The sequence below is a fragment of the Hypomesus transpacificus genome, unplaced genomic scaffold (genome assembly GCF_021917145.1).
Source record: "Hypomesus transpacificus isolate Combined female unplaced genomic scaffold, fHypTra1 scaffold_235, whole genome shotgun sequence".
Lineage (NCBI taxonomy): Eukaryota > Metazoa > Chordata > Actinopteri > Osmeriformes > Osmeridae > Hypomesus > Hypomesus transpacificus.
In genome coordinates this window covers 75,771-90,290 of record NW_025813769.1, presented here as the reverse complement: position 1 = coordinate 90,290, position 14,520 = coordinate 75,771, and the positions used below count along the sequence as shown (strand labels likewise).

At 55.8% G+C, this 14,520-nt stretch overlaps 1 protein-coding gene across 10 annotated transcripts in view; it reads left to right on the top strand.

Moving 5' to 3' along the window:
• Positions 1 to 14,520, top strand: part of mbnl2 (muscleblind-like splicing regulator 2) — a 39,284-nt gene that overhangs the window by 13,879 nt on the left and 10,885 nt on the right. The gene's annotated exons all lie outside the window — the stretch shown is intronic.

The following is a 14,520-nucleotide window of genomic DNA, read 5'->3' as shown; positions in this document are numbered from 1 at the left end:
CCCAAGCCGGGCCACACCCTCCGCAGAGCAAACACGAAGGGGAATGTGGTGTGCGGCGGGCGGACAGCCCCCCCAGGGGTTTATCCACGGCAACAAGGAAGGACCTGGCTGGAGCCTAACGCAAGGCTACCGACCAGGGCCGGCCTTTGATGAGGTCATCAGCCCCTCTCGCTCCTTAACACGGGCCTCTCGCCCCTCCCCACACACACATACACACACACACACCACCACCAGCTTCCAACACGCCAAACTTCCTTTTGTCCATCCGACTTCACCTCCTCCCTCGCCCCGGCCACTCTGAAAGCGGAGGAGGCGGGTGGTGAGGCGATGAAGGGGCTGGGAGCAGACAAGAAGGGCCGGTATGGAGGGGAGCGATGGAGGGGACCGGCTGTGTTCCTGTCCTGCGACCTATCCCCAGATAGACGGTGCCCGGGTGGACGCTGGCGGCAGGGGCAGCGGCCTATGTGTGGAGCCCCTCCTGTTGTGCAGCCGACGTGAGCCCAGTCTTTTCCCCTTTAATTGAGCCATCGATTTGACCCACATCCGCGCGAGGGGGTGGGGGCGGCGCCAGGAGCGCCGGTCACCACGATGCAGTGCTTTACAGCGCATTGCAGGATGTTAGTTTAGCTTCCTAAAAGCCCAGCAGTATTGGACAATGTGGCGACGCACTTGATGCACTGTGCCTGGGTGCAACATAGTGTTGGGAACAAGTGTCATTGTTCAGTAATGGATTTGATAATTCAATTGATCGTCCGGTCTCTCCCGAGTAGAGGGCGATCGAGGGAAGGACGTTTGCTTTCGACCTTGTCAGCTCGCTTGTAGGACAGAGAACTCCATGAGCTGTACTGAGCTCTCACCTGGTCCACACACACACACACACTCTCTCTCTCTCCCTAGTTCTTTCTCTCCGTCTCCCTCCGTCTCTCTCTCTTCACATCTCAACTCTCTTTCTTAATTTTTCCTCCTTCTCACTCGGTCCCCTTTGTCTTAAAACATAGAAATAGATTCCCTACTCTACATGAACCATATTGGAGAATGCAGAGTGTCCTCCCATGGTTGATGCTGTGCTAGGGTAGGCAGCTCTGCATCTCCCCCCTACATGAGCCTGGCTCTGGGCTGCTCTGCTAGGGTAGGCAGCTCTGCAGCTCCTCCCTACACGAGCCTGGCTCTGGGCTGCTCTGCTAGGGTAGGCAGCTCTGCATCTCCCCCCTACACAAGCCTGGCTCTAGGCTGCTCTGCTAAGGTAAGCAGCTCTGCAGCTCTCTCTCCCCCCCTCCCCCTGCAGATCCAGCCTGTCTGCATCCAGAGTGCCAAAGCAGCAGGAAGTTCACCACACGCTCGACCTTTACGCCGCTCATTACTTATTGATATGAAATCTACCTTCGTCATCACACCTCTCGATCCACCTCCTCCCTCCATGACTTTTCCCTTTTGTTCGCCGCTTCAGGTGTTCAACAGATTTCTCCCCACGGGGGACCGTAACCCAACAGCTCATTTGTCACGAGCGAAGATTCGGATGTTTCCCACGCCCGAACACACGTTTACGAAAGACGGTTTGAGGGGCACTTCCTTCCCACACACACACACACACACACACACAGACAGCCGAGACAAAATGATTCACTCCTCTTAATAAGCACAGGAAACCGCCCCGGCGGTTTTGGTGTACTGGTTAGTGTAAAATGGAGGCTGTGGACTTGGCAGGGTGTGCGGCGGTGGGAGGAGCGCCGAGGACTCCCACCCATGCCTCGTCTCTCCGTCCGGGGAGCGGGAGAGAGACAGACGGGCACAGCTGGCTCGGAGGGGCAGACGCATTAATGAGCCAGGGACCTCCTTAATTGGCCTTCAGAAAGAACGAGGAGGAGGGAGCGGTTGGAGGGGAGGAGGGGGTGGGGATGGGGTGGACGGCAAAAAATCTAAAGCTCTTGTCTAATTAGCCTGGATGGTAACCTTTTAGTGCCGCACTGACGGTCACTGGCTGCTCCCGTCCCCTGCTAGGCTTGTCTGTGATTGGCGGCCCGTGTTCGCCACCGGCAAATCAGATGACACGGCCGCCTGTGCGTGCCGCTGTGTGGAGAGGGGCGATTGTAATGCGCGGAACCAGCCTCACATGACCCGGCGTGGCCGTGTCAATCCCAGAGATATCGCAGAGAGATAGCTAACCAGCCCCCTTGTGTTCGTGGCATGGTTAATCAAAGACTTTGAGGCTCACATGATGTTCATGCAATGTCTTTAATCCTTCTGGCAATGTGGACGCAGATCAGGGTAGCCGTGTAGACCAAGGCAGCAGAGTAGGTAGACCAAAGCAGCAGGGTAGGTAGACCAGGGCAGCAGGGTAGGTAGACCAGAGCAGCAGGGTAGGTAGACCAGGGCAGCAGGGTAGGTAGACCAGAGCAGCAGGGTAGGTAGACTAGAGCAGCTGGGTAGGTTGACCAGAGGAGCAGGGTAGGTTGACCAGAGGAGCAGGGTAGGTAGACCAGGGCAGCAGAGTAGGTAGACCAGGGCAGCAGAGTAGGTAGACCAGGGCAGCAGGGTAGGTAAACCAGGGCAGCAGAGTAGGTAGACCAGAGCAGCAGGTTAGGTAGACCAGAGTAGATAGACCAGGGCAGCAGGGTAGGTAAACCAGGGCAGCAGGGTAGATAGACCAGGGCAGCAGGGTAGATAGACCAGGTCAGCAGGGTAGATAGACCAGGGCAGCAGGGTAGGTAGACCAGGGCAGCAGGGTAGGAAGACCAGGGCAGCAGGGTAGATAGACCAGGGCAGCAGGGTAGATAGACCAGGGCAGCAGGGTAGATAGACCAGGGCAGCAGGGTAGGAAGACCAGGGCAGCAGGGTAGGTAGACCAGGGCAGCAGGGTAGATAGACCAGGTCAGCAGGGTAGATAGACAAAGGCAGCAGGGTAGATAGACCAGGGCAGCAGGGTACATAGACCAGGTCAGCAGGGTTAATAGACCAGGGCAGCAGGGTAGATAGACCAGGGCAGCAGGGTAGATAGACCAGGTCAGCAGGGTTAATAGACCAGGGCAGCAGGGTAGATAGACCAGGTCAGCAGGGTTAATAGACCAGGGCAGCAGGGTAGATAGACCAGGGCAGCAGGGTTAATAGACCAGGGCAGCAGGGTAGATAGACCAGGGCAGCAGGGTTAATAGACCAGGGCAGCAGGGTTAATAGACCAGGGCAGCAGGGTAGATAGACCAGGGCAGCAGGGTAGATAGACCAGGTCAGCAGGGTTAATAGACCAGGGCAGCAGGGTAGATGTTCATGCAATGTCTTTAATCCTTCTGGCAATGTGGACGCAGATCAGGGTAGCCGTGTAGACCAAGGCAGCAGAGTAGGTAGACCAAAGCAGCAGGGTAGGTAGACCAGGGCAGCAGGGTAGGTAGACCAGAGCAGCAGGGTAGGTAGACCAGGGCAGCAGGGTAGGTAGACCAGAGCAGCAGGGTAGGTAGACTAGAGCAGCTGGGTAGGTTGACCAGAGGAGCAGGGTAGGTTGACCAGAGGAGCAGGGTAGGTAGACCAGGGCAGCAGAGTAGGTAGACCAGGGCAGCAGAGTAGGTAGACCAGGGCAGCAGGGTAGGTAAACCAGGGCAGCAGAGTAGGTAGACCAGAGCAGCAGGTTAGGTAGACCAGAGTAGATAGACCAGGGCAGCAGGGTAGGTAAACCAGGGCAGCAGGGTAGATAGACCAGGGCAGCAGGGTAGATAGACCAGGTCAGCAGGGTAGATAGACCAGGGCAGCAGGGTAGGTAGACCAGGGCAGCAGGGTAGGAAGACCAGGGCAGCAGGGTAGATAGACCAGGGCAGCAGGGTAGATAGACCAGGGCAGCAGGGTTAATAGACCAGGGCAGCAGGGTTAATAGACCAGGGCAGCAGGGTAGATAGACCAGGGCAGCAGGGTAGATAGACCAGGTCAGCAGGGTTAATAGACCAGGGCAGCAGGGTAGATGTTCATGCAATGTCTTTAATCCTTCTGGCAATGTGGACGCAGATCAGGGTAGCCGTGTAGACCAAGGCAGCAGAGTAGGTAGACCAAAGCAGCAGGGTAGGTAGACCAGGGCAGCAGGGTAGGTAGACCAGAGCAGCAGGGTAGGTAGACCAGGGCAGCAGGGTAGGTAGACCAGAGCAGCAGGGTAGGTAGACTAGAGCAGCTGGGTAGGTTGACCAGAGGAGCAGGGTAGGTTGACCAGAGGAGCAGGGTAGGTAGACCAGGGCAGCAGAGTAGGTAGACCAGGGCAGCAGAGTAGGTAGACCAGGGCAGCAGGGTAGGTAAACCAGGGCAGCAGAGTAGGTAGACCAGAGCAGCAGGTTAGGTAGACCAGAGTAGATAGACCAGGGCAGCAGGGTAGGTAAACCAGGGCAGCAGGGTAGATAGACCAGGGCAGCAGGGTAGATAGACCAGGTCAGCAGGGTAGATAGACCAGGGCAGCAGGGTAGGTAGACCAGGGCAGCAGGGTAGGAAGACCAGGGCAGCAGGGTAGATAGACCAGGGCAGCAGGGTAGATAGACCAGGGCAGCAGGGTTAATAGACCAGGGCAGCAGGGTAGATAGACCAGGGCAGCAGGGTAGATAGACCAGGTCAGCAGGGTTAATAGACCAGGGCAGCAGGGTAGATAGACCAGGGCAGCAGGGTAGATAGACCAGGGCAGCAGGGTTAATAGACCAGGGCAGCAGGGTAGATAGACCAGGGCAGCAGGGTAGATAGACCAGGGCAGCAGGGTTAATAGACCAGGGCAGCAGGGTAGATAGACCAGGTCAGCAGGGTTAATAGACCAGGGCAGCAGGGTAGATAGACCAGGTCAGCAGGGTTAATAGACCAGGTCAGCAGGGTAGATAGACCAGGTCAGCAGGGTAGATAGACCAGGTCAGCAGGGTTAATAGACCAGGTCAGCAGGGTAGATAGACCAGGTCAGCAGGGTAGATAGACCAGGTCAGCAGGGTAGATAGACCAGGTCAGCAGGGTAGATAGACCAGGTCAGCAGGGTAGATAGACCAGGTCAGCAGGGTTAATAGACCAGGTCAGCAGGGTTAATAGACCAGGTCAGCAGGGTTAATAGACCAGGTCAGCAGGGTTAATAGACCAGGTCAGCAGGGTTAATAGACCAGGTCAGCAGGGTTAATAGACCAGGTCAGCAGGGTTAATAGACCAGGTCAGCAGGGTAGATAGACCAGGTCAGCAGGGTTAATAGACCAGGTCAGCAGGGTAGATAGACCAGGTCAGCAGGGTAGATAGACCAGGTCAGCAGGGTTAATAGACCAGGTCAGCAGGGTTAATAGACCAGGTCAGCAGGGTTAATAGACCAGGTCAGCAGGGTAGATAGACCAGGTCAGCAGGGTTAATAGACCAGGTCAGCAGGGTTAATAGACCAGGGCAGCAGGGTAGATAGACCAGGTCAGCAGGGTAGATAGACCAGGTCAGCAGGGTTAATAGACCAGGTCAGCAGGGTTAATAGACCAGGTCAGCAGGGTTAATAGACCAGGTCAGCAGGGTTAATAGACCAGGTCAGCAGGGTAGATAGACAAGGGCAGCAGGGTAGATAGACCAGGTCAGCAGGGTTAATAGACCAGGTCAGCAGGGTTAATAGACCAGGTCAGCAGGGTTAATAGACCAGGTCAGCAGGGTTAATAGACCAGGTCAGCAGGGTTAATAGACCAGGTCAGCAGGGTTAATAGACCAGGTCAGCAGGGTAGATAGACCAGGGCAGCAGGGTAGATAGACCAGGTCAGCAGGGTTAATAGACCAGGTCAGCAGGGTTAATAGACCAGGTCAGCAGGGTTAATAGACCAGGGCAGCAGGGTAGATAGACCAGGTCAGCAGGGTAGATAGACCAGGTCAGCAGGGTTAATAGACCAGGGCAGCAGGGTAGATAGACCAGGTCAGCAGGGTAGATAGACCAGGTCAGCAGGGTAGATAGACCAGGTCAGTTGGATAAACCAGGGCTGCTTCTAGCTGAGGTGGGACAGAGGAGAGAAGGGCTGAGCCGACAGGATCGAGTCGAGGCCAGGGACACACTGCTTTTTGCCACAGTAGACTGTTACTTCTCATGAAGCCATCAAGCTGTATTCTGTACAGTGTTGGCTGCAAGGGTGGTCTGAATTAGAGCGCTGTCAAAGCAGAATCCACCATTGTGCCCCAGTGCCTCTGCAGTGCATGGATGATTTATGAACAAAACTAAGGCCACCAGATGCATCTCAAAAATAGCCCACCCCCCCGCGCCTCATTTAATGAGCCGGTGTTTGCTTTCTGCCACACTCAGTTTTACCTCTGAACTCTCGCAGCATGTCAACAAGAGACACCTCATGTCACGCTCCCTCTACGATCGGTCCGAATTGTACAGCTGTGATTCCGTGTCAGTGAGTCTTGTTTACGTTAAGCGATGAGTCGAATCATTTCACCGTGCCGAAGGTGTCATTTTTTTCCTTCTGTTTGACAATATGGTTTATTTTCTTTTCCTTCAGCCTTGCTGCGGGCGAAAACCCTGGTAGTCACCGTTTGTGATTCTGGAGGACTGTGTGCTGGAGTAGTCTGTCAGTCAGTACTGGTAGCACTGTGATCCCCCCCCCCCTCCCAGATAGAGGCCATGGCCAGGGCAGGCTGCCGGCCCTGCTGGGGGTGAGAGGAGATGGAGGGGAGGAGGGATGTGCAGAGTTCACGGCCGAAAGTGAGATGGCCAATTTCACACCCAGCAGATGCCTGCAGCACTGACCCGCCACGACAGGTGGGGACACTAATTGGCAGCGCACCCGTCGCCGGCAGACTCCGGTAGCCCCATGAGGCGGAGCGCGGGGGTGGTGGTGGTGGTGGTGGTGGACAGCAGGGCACACTGGCAGCACCACGATCCACCCCAGACCAGTGTAACTCCCATGGGAAGCGTAGTGTTGCTGCTCAGAGTAGGAATAAGGGTTCACGCTTGTTTGCTTTGTCAAACGTGTTTTGTCGACCGTCCTTTTTTATCGCTGTAAATCGCAGATTAGATTAGGCTACACACCGTTCTTTGTTGCTCCCTTGCCCTACGACATCTGTTTGTGTGTGTGTGTGGTGACGTACACAACCTGTTTCCCCACCCTCTGCTTCAGCCCACTCAGAGCCCTCCTACGGCAGGGTGCCGGGGGAGGGAGAGAGAGAGACGGAGAGAGAGAGACACAGACAGAGAGAGAGGGGAGAGAAGAGGGGATGAGGTGGAGGACAGCGGTGTTTGTGTGTGTAGGCCCACAGTGATGGTGCTTAGATAAGAGGTGGGCTCCACTTCACCGCCTCATGAGTCACCAGCACACAGAAGCTCTTATTCACTTCCTGGAACAGCAATCCTGGGTCGTGATAGGTCCACCCAGAGAGAGAGAGAGGAGCTCTGCTTCTCCTCTTCGAGAGTGCCCTCCTCTGTTTCCCGCTCCCCGGAGGCGGCTAAACATCTCCGCACTCGCCACCAACAGAGATGTCACCCACACCATTATCTCTCCAAAACACTCGCACTGACCATGATGTCACTCTCTGTTTTAACCACACAGCCGTCCAGTCTGAAGTGATGGGCGCTGTTGTTTCCCTGAATGAAGCCGGGGCCGGTAACAACAGAACAGACCAGCACTACGTAGACAGGCCCCTATCTGCTGAGTGCGTTGGAAAGGGGCTTTGATGAATAGATCAGCTCTGTGTCTCTCTCCCCCATCTCATTATCCCACTTTATCTCGGCTATGGATTTAGGCCCGCATCGCTCACGCGCGCTCCTCCGTGCACGATCAATACCGTCCTCAGACACTTGGGAAAGAATCTTTTTCCTTTCTTTCGTTCTTTTTTTGTCTCTCCGCAATATTCCGGGTCCCAGGTCTGGTGATTAATGTCTTTGGCCGCGTACAGGAAAGAATACATCGGATTGTCCGAGTTTTCTGCGATCAATTGTCTTCTCCCCCCCCCCCCCTCCCCCAACAAGGGTTCAGGCGGCGTCATTTACATCTGAAAATGGCCGCCTCTTTCAAACGAATAACCCAACTATTTGTTTGAGAAACCGTTAGGCATAGCCGTCACAGAGCTCTGAACTGGAGTGGTCAAATGACTCCTTGTCAAGAAGGGGGAGTCTAATTCCTCAGTCCTTTAGCTGTGACTGGCCTGTCAACATAGAGATAAAGATGGCATTGTGTTCGTGTGTGTGTGTGTGTGAGAGAGAGATTTTGTGAGAGAGAGAGGTGTGTGTTTGTGGATTAGAGCAGTTCTAGAGGGTGGTTTCATGTCTCAGCAGGTCACAGATGATCAGATTAACTACAGCAGAGCAGGCCTCACTGGATTACCCATAGAGCCAGGGCCACTGGGTCTCTGTCCTGGGTCCACACTGGCTCAAAGTGACGGATACACAAACACAAACACACAGAACAGCCCAGCCAGTTGGCAGACCAGACTAGCTCTTGAAAGTAGTTCTTGTGCAGTCCTAGGTCCTCTGTTTTTCAGCTCAGTGCCGTCTACCTTGATGTTACCGTCTCAGAAACCGTGGAAGGGCTTGTCCCTGATTATAGGTGTGCAGTGACTGTGTAGCGGGCTGCCACACTTTCAAACGCACATCCCAGGTGGCTCTATGTTTTGGGGGTGAGTGCGTAGGTGTGTGTTTTTGGTGAGTGCGGCGTGTAGGTGTGTGTTTCGGTGAGTGTGTGGGTGTGCGTTTGTGTGTGTTTTGGTGAATGTGTGTTTGCGTGAGGCCCTGTGGGAGAGGGACTCCTGCAGCGGAGAATGTCCTCGCCCAGTTACACTGTGTGTGTGTGTGTGTGTGTGTGTGTGTGTGTGTGTGTGTGTGTGTGTGTGTGTGTGTGTGTGTGTGTGTGTGTGTGTGTGTGTAAGAGAGGCGAGAGAGGGAGAGCTAGCAGCGGGGAAGAATTATCACCCATCCATCTATCTTTTCCCTCTGTTTCAGTCCTCCGCCTCCTGCCCTGAGCAGGCTCACAGTACACGGAGACAGTCTTAGGCGTGTCTGCTCTACTCTACAATCTGTAGGATTATGGCTGCTGAAACAAAGGCATACTTAATTACCACTGAGACGCCACTGGAATCCAGGCGTCGCATGAAGGCTGTGTCAGAGGGTGGAGTGTGTGTTGGTTACTGTACATGAAAGATGTTATGGAAGATAGAAGATGGCCCAGTCCTTTGTTTCCCTAATGAGATACTGTAGTTGTTTGTTTGGAGGGCGGTGTGTGTCTGTTTGGGTTATCTGTGTTGCGGAACAATGTCTTGATAGCCTAGCTAAAAAAGGCTAGGCTATGTAGCCCAATGGGCAGCCATTGTGTCGTAAAACCTTTTTTCCACGACCTGCAGTTGAGGGGGGGGGGGATTTCCCCAACATCTAACAGGAAAAATCAGTCCTTGTTTAATGTTCCTTGAAGTCGATTAGGGTAGATATGGGGGCCTATAGGCTGTCTCATATCACATGACTGAGTTCTAAGTCGTGGCGGAGGGCAAAGGCCCCGGTGTCGCTTCATAATGGAAGCAAAGTATTTCCGCTCCGCTCCGCGCGGCCCAACAGAAGATCCGCTCGCGAACCGGAGAGCCCCCCAGCTGGCGGCACCCAGCCCCCCCCCCGCATGAGCACCACACCGCACTCCTCAGATTCACCACCAAAGTGGACATGGTAGCACACCCAACAGGGGATCCGGAAAGGGTACACGGAAGCACTCCTCGTCCCCAGATAAAAGGCCTATCTGTCCGTGTGCATCCAGGGCCCCCTCTCCCCTGGCGGGGTCGGCCTCTCCACCACTGGCCATCCTGTCTGGTTCCTGTTGCACGAGGGTTCACTAAAGAGGGTTCGCTTTTCTTCTCGTGACGGGGAAAGGCCAGCGTGTAAGCAGCCATTAATGCCCTAAGAGCGAGCGAGAGATGGAGGGAAGGAACGAGAGGGGGGGGATGGGGAAATGGGAGGAAAGTGGGGAGTCTACCCTGGCGGGTCAGTGCAGATACAAGAGCTTCTCCGATATGGTGTAAGGGGATTACACATATCGCCGGCTTCGTGTCAAAGAAATTAGTGTCAGCTCTCACAAGAGCTCTCCTCCCCTCGCCGCGAGAAGGACAACCGGATAAAGGAGGACTTCTGTCTGCTCCTCGTGAGATAACGGCTAGCTGAGGTGTGGCTAAGCAGGGAACACAATGTAGCCCTGTTCCATTAGCTGCTATTTACAGAGACGCCCCGGTTTGTTGTCCACCATTAATATCAGTTTTTCCCACTTTTTTTTCTCCCCTTGCTAGGGGCTGGGTTGGGTGAGTAGGAGCTGCTGGAATGTGGACTTGTGCTTTCGGGTCCACTTATCTCTTCTTCCTGTTGGAAGACCTGAGAGAAGTTTAGAGAAGGAGGGGTGAAAGTCAGTCAGACAGACAGACCACTTTCCACAACAATGCAACTCAAGCTCGTTCACAAGCACTCGTCTGAAGTACAGAGCCTTGCATGTTGGGAACTGAGTCGGGAGGAGAAGGGAGGCTAATAAGGGGCCTTGTTGCCTCTCCCCCCCCCCCCCCCCCCCCCCCCCCCCCCCCCCCCCCCCCCCCCCAGCCTGACCAGGCTGTCTGCTGGAGAGACGGCCGGGCCTGCCCCCGCCTCGGCCCCGTACAGAATAGAGGGGCCCATTGAGGGAGAATATGCAAATGCTTCAGGCGTTAGCGGAGGCCACGGCCGAGGCGTCGTTCTGTGGCCGTCGGGAAAGAGTGGCCCTCTTGTGCGGGCCACCCACAGACACGCGGGCGCGGCTCACAGCTGGGGGGGGGGGTCTTCCAGAGGATAGGCGGGGGATGGTTGGGTGTAAGCCATGCAAGGTTCTGCCATGTTCTGTTTTTGGGGTAGCCTGAAAAAAACGGCTCCGTTCCTTGCCAAAGAGCTTCGTACAGGGCAAGGCTTTTCCAAATGCCTACATGACGGCAAAGGGGAAATTCCAAGAACAGGGCCGCCACGATGTCATGCTCGGAAAGAGGAAATACAAATCTGGGGTTGATGTCAACCACGGTCTTGGATCCGCATGGACAATTAGTGGTCCTAATTAGAGAGGCCCCCATGGGACTGGTCTAAATGGGCTAAGAGGGCATAAGCCTAATCTGTTTATGAAATTAGAGGCGCTCCTCGCCGTCCCCTGCAGGCTCACTGCGAACGTTAGAACCTATTTTTCTGTGGTATCAAAGTCGAAGCTCTCGCTCCCGACGAAAGGAACTTTTCCGAGACAGAAGATGCGATGCCTTTTCAGCTGCCGGGTCTCCATTTGTTTGAGTATGATCCGGGCTTTGACACAACATCACCCCTCCCTTCCCCCTCCCCCCAGTGATGACGATGAAGTCCTCGTGGAATAGTTAGCGTCACGAGCGGCGCGGACCGCGGCTCGTCGACCGGCGCGGAAGCGAAACGCTGTCATTACATCTGAGCCACGGCGACGCGCCCCCGAGGCGCTTGCTTAACGCGGTTACTATGGCTACAGCGCCAGCTCTCTCTGGCGGTCTGAGTCATGTGCCTCAGGTTTTGAAAGCTCCTTTTCATAGACGGAGAGAGGGGGGATGAGAGAGGGAGATGGAGAGATTGAGAGGGAGAGGGAGAGTGAAAGGGAGAGAGGGAGAGGGAGAGGGGGAGGGGGAGGGGGAGGGGGAGGGGGGAGGGGGAGGGGGAGGGGGAGGGGGAGGGAGGGGGGAGGGAGGGAGGGAGGGAGGGAGAGAGAGAGAGAGGATGAAAAGATGTCTGCTCCATCATAGTGGGTGGCAGAAAAGACGACACCATACCCACATCCCGCCCTTGTCGTCCTCTGTCTCTCTTCCCCTCCCCCCCCCCCCCCCAACTCCCCCGAGGCTGGATCTCATCTGACTCCATCCCCTGATGGCGCCTGCTCAGTGCTCCATCAGTTACCGTGGCAGGTTTTCCAGCGCTGTCATTGTTACGTGAGACGTGCTCCTCCAGTGAAGCAGCTCAGAGAGGCTGAGCCAGGAGAGCAGCGCTCCTGACTGGGATCAGCAGCTCCAGGCCTCTCTCTCTCTCTCTCTCTCAGTCTCTCTCTCTCTGTCTCTCTCTGTCTCTCTCTCAGTCTCTCTCTGTCTCTCTGTCTCTCTCTCGCTCTTTCTCTCTGTCTCTCTCGCTCTTTCTCTCTCTCTCTCGCTCTCTCTCTCTGTCTCTCAGTCTCTCTCTCTCTGTCTCTCTCTCTGTCTCTTGCTCTCTCTCATTGTCTTATCTGGCTCTCTCTCTGTTGCTCTCTCTGTCTCTTTCACTCTCTCCATCTCGCTCTATCTCTCTCTCTCGCCCCATCAGACATTCTGTCCTTGCGTCATCGCACGTGTCTGGGGTCCACAAGTGTCCCAGACGCCCCTGATGTGTCCGCAGACGGCCGCGTCATCGACGAGCTCGCACGCGCCATCAATTTGATGTTTTGATTTCAATATCGATCTTGGGATTAGGGGCGATGCCCCGAACACGGGGGAAATCAGGTAGGAAGAGCTAACAGCAGCAGCCCAGCCCTGCTCCTATTGTGCCTTGCCCCCCCCCCCCCCCCTCCCCCTGCAGTCAGTGTCCCAACGTGACTGAGATGAAACCTTCCCTCCTAGCGGGCTTTATAGCTCTACTTACCTCATCACTTCACACAGAGTAATGATGCAATAAAATCGGAATCAATCACTGCACAGGAGGGGGCCGGTGGAGGTAGAATATGAAAAAGGGGAGTGATGGCTCTTCTCCTTGCTGAACGGCCGCTCTTCTGGGGAGGGGGGGGTGGGGGGTGGAGTGACGTCATCGTACCCTGCAGGCCTGGGGCGGGTGGTCTCTGCTGTTTGGCTGGCAGCCAAGCCTCAGCTGCGCCCCTCACACACACACACACACACACACAGATACACGTTCACCCCCCTCACCCACGCACACACACACATGGTCACACTGCGTGCACACACTTAGTCACAGCGTGCGCACACACCACACACACACACCACACACACACCCTCTCAGCATCCTCCCAGCAGCCACCAGGGCTCTCTGTCTGCTCGGAGCTGGCGGCACTGAGAGGTTCTGATTGCTTTTGACACCTCTCAGGCTTCTTGGGCTGCGGGGCCCAGCGCTAACATTATTCTTCTGGGTTGGACGGAGGTGAGCGATCTCTGGCACACACACACACCCACGCCTACCTCTCCTGTGGGGAGACCGCGAGGGGGCGGAGTGTTGTCCCCGCACCCTTGCTCAGGGTCATCCCAGACACAGCCCCTAGATGTCCGTCATCCTGGCGTCCGGTTGCCACTCGTCACCGGCCCTGCCCCGCGCTAGCGCTCCCAATGACGATAGCCTGTGCGGCCGGCCTGGTGACACATCTCTGGAAGAGGGTGTGTTTCAGCTCGAAACACAGAGCCTCCCCAAATTCAAATGTAATGCCCACGCACACAGTAAAACCCTCCACGTCCCAGGGGAGCCCTCCACATCAGCGGGCTGGAAAATAACAACCAGCGTTTCCCATCAACTTCCTCATCTTGACCGGACCAAACTGCACCCGGCTGACCCATATGTTCGGAGTCTCTTTATTGGGCCCTGTGCAGTCCCCCAGGCGCCCATAGCACCGCTGGTGATGAAGGCTGCCGGCATGGACACACGCCGGAGATGGAACTGGCGAGCGGGGCCTCCCAGGAGCCTCCGCAGTGACACGCTGGGCTATGCGGTTGCCTCGGAGCCGTCGTGAGGGGAGGGAGGCCGCGCCGTCTCGTTCTCCGCACTCGGGCTGTGGAAACGGGAGCCGATTAGCTTCCGTCTTTGCTAATATTCATAACTCATTACAACTGTGCTGGCCTCTGGGTGCTGTGGTTTTACATTCTAAAGAGGATAGGGCCCAGACGAGCTATTTTGGAGTGAGACTGTGCGTGCCTGGAGAGCGTTAGGTCATATTTTGTACTTTTTTGGACTTTTTTTTACCGGGCTAGGATGTCCTATTTCACCAGTGACTGGGGAAATGACGCATCACTAATTAGGTCGCTGCTGCGTTCTCCTCTCCCTCGCTCCCTCTTCTCTCCTTTGCTTTCTCTCTCTCTTCTCTCTCTGTCTGTCTCTGTCTCTCTCTCCTTCCCACTCTCGCTCTCTAGCTCTCCTTTCCACCTGACCCGCCTCTCCTCCTCCCTCTCCCTCCCTCATAAGCAGCGTCAAGGAGAAATCCATATTGGATTATTGTGTTCTCCATGAGCCCTCTGGGTTGACGCTAATTGGCCTTGAATGTGAGCGCCTTGGCGAGCGTGACCCTCGACCCCCCCCACCCCCACCCCCCCCCCGTTGCCGTTTCCTGTACGAGGGAGCGGGCTGGGAGGAACGGTGCGGAGGTAGCTCCGGGCCTCCTCCGCTTCTCCGGCCGGCGCTGGCTGACGTCAGAGTGGGAAGCGTAGCTCCCCTCTAGCCCTCAAGGCCACAGCCCACCTCTGTCCGCAGAGCAGCACCAGCCCGTGTATGTGTCTGACCTGCCTGCAGGGGGGGAGGCCTTATCACTATTCAGCTATGGCATGTTGCCCAGTCTCCCCAGTCTCTCCGCTTTTCGACTGGTTTTCAGAAAAAAAACTCAGCCGCCGCCGATT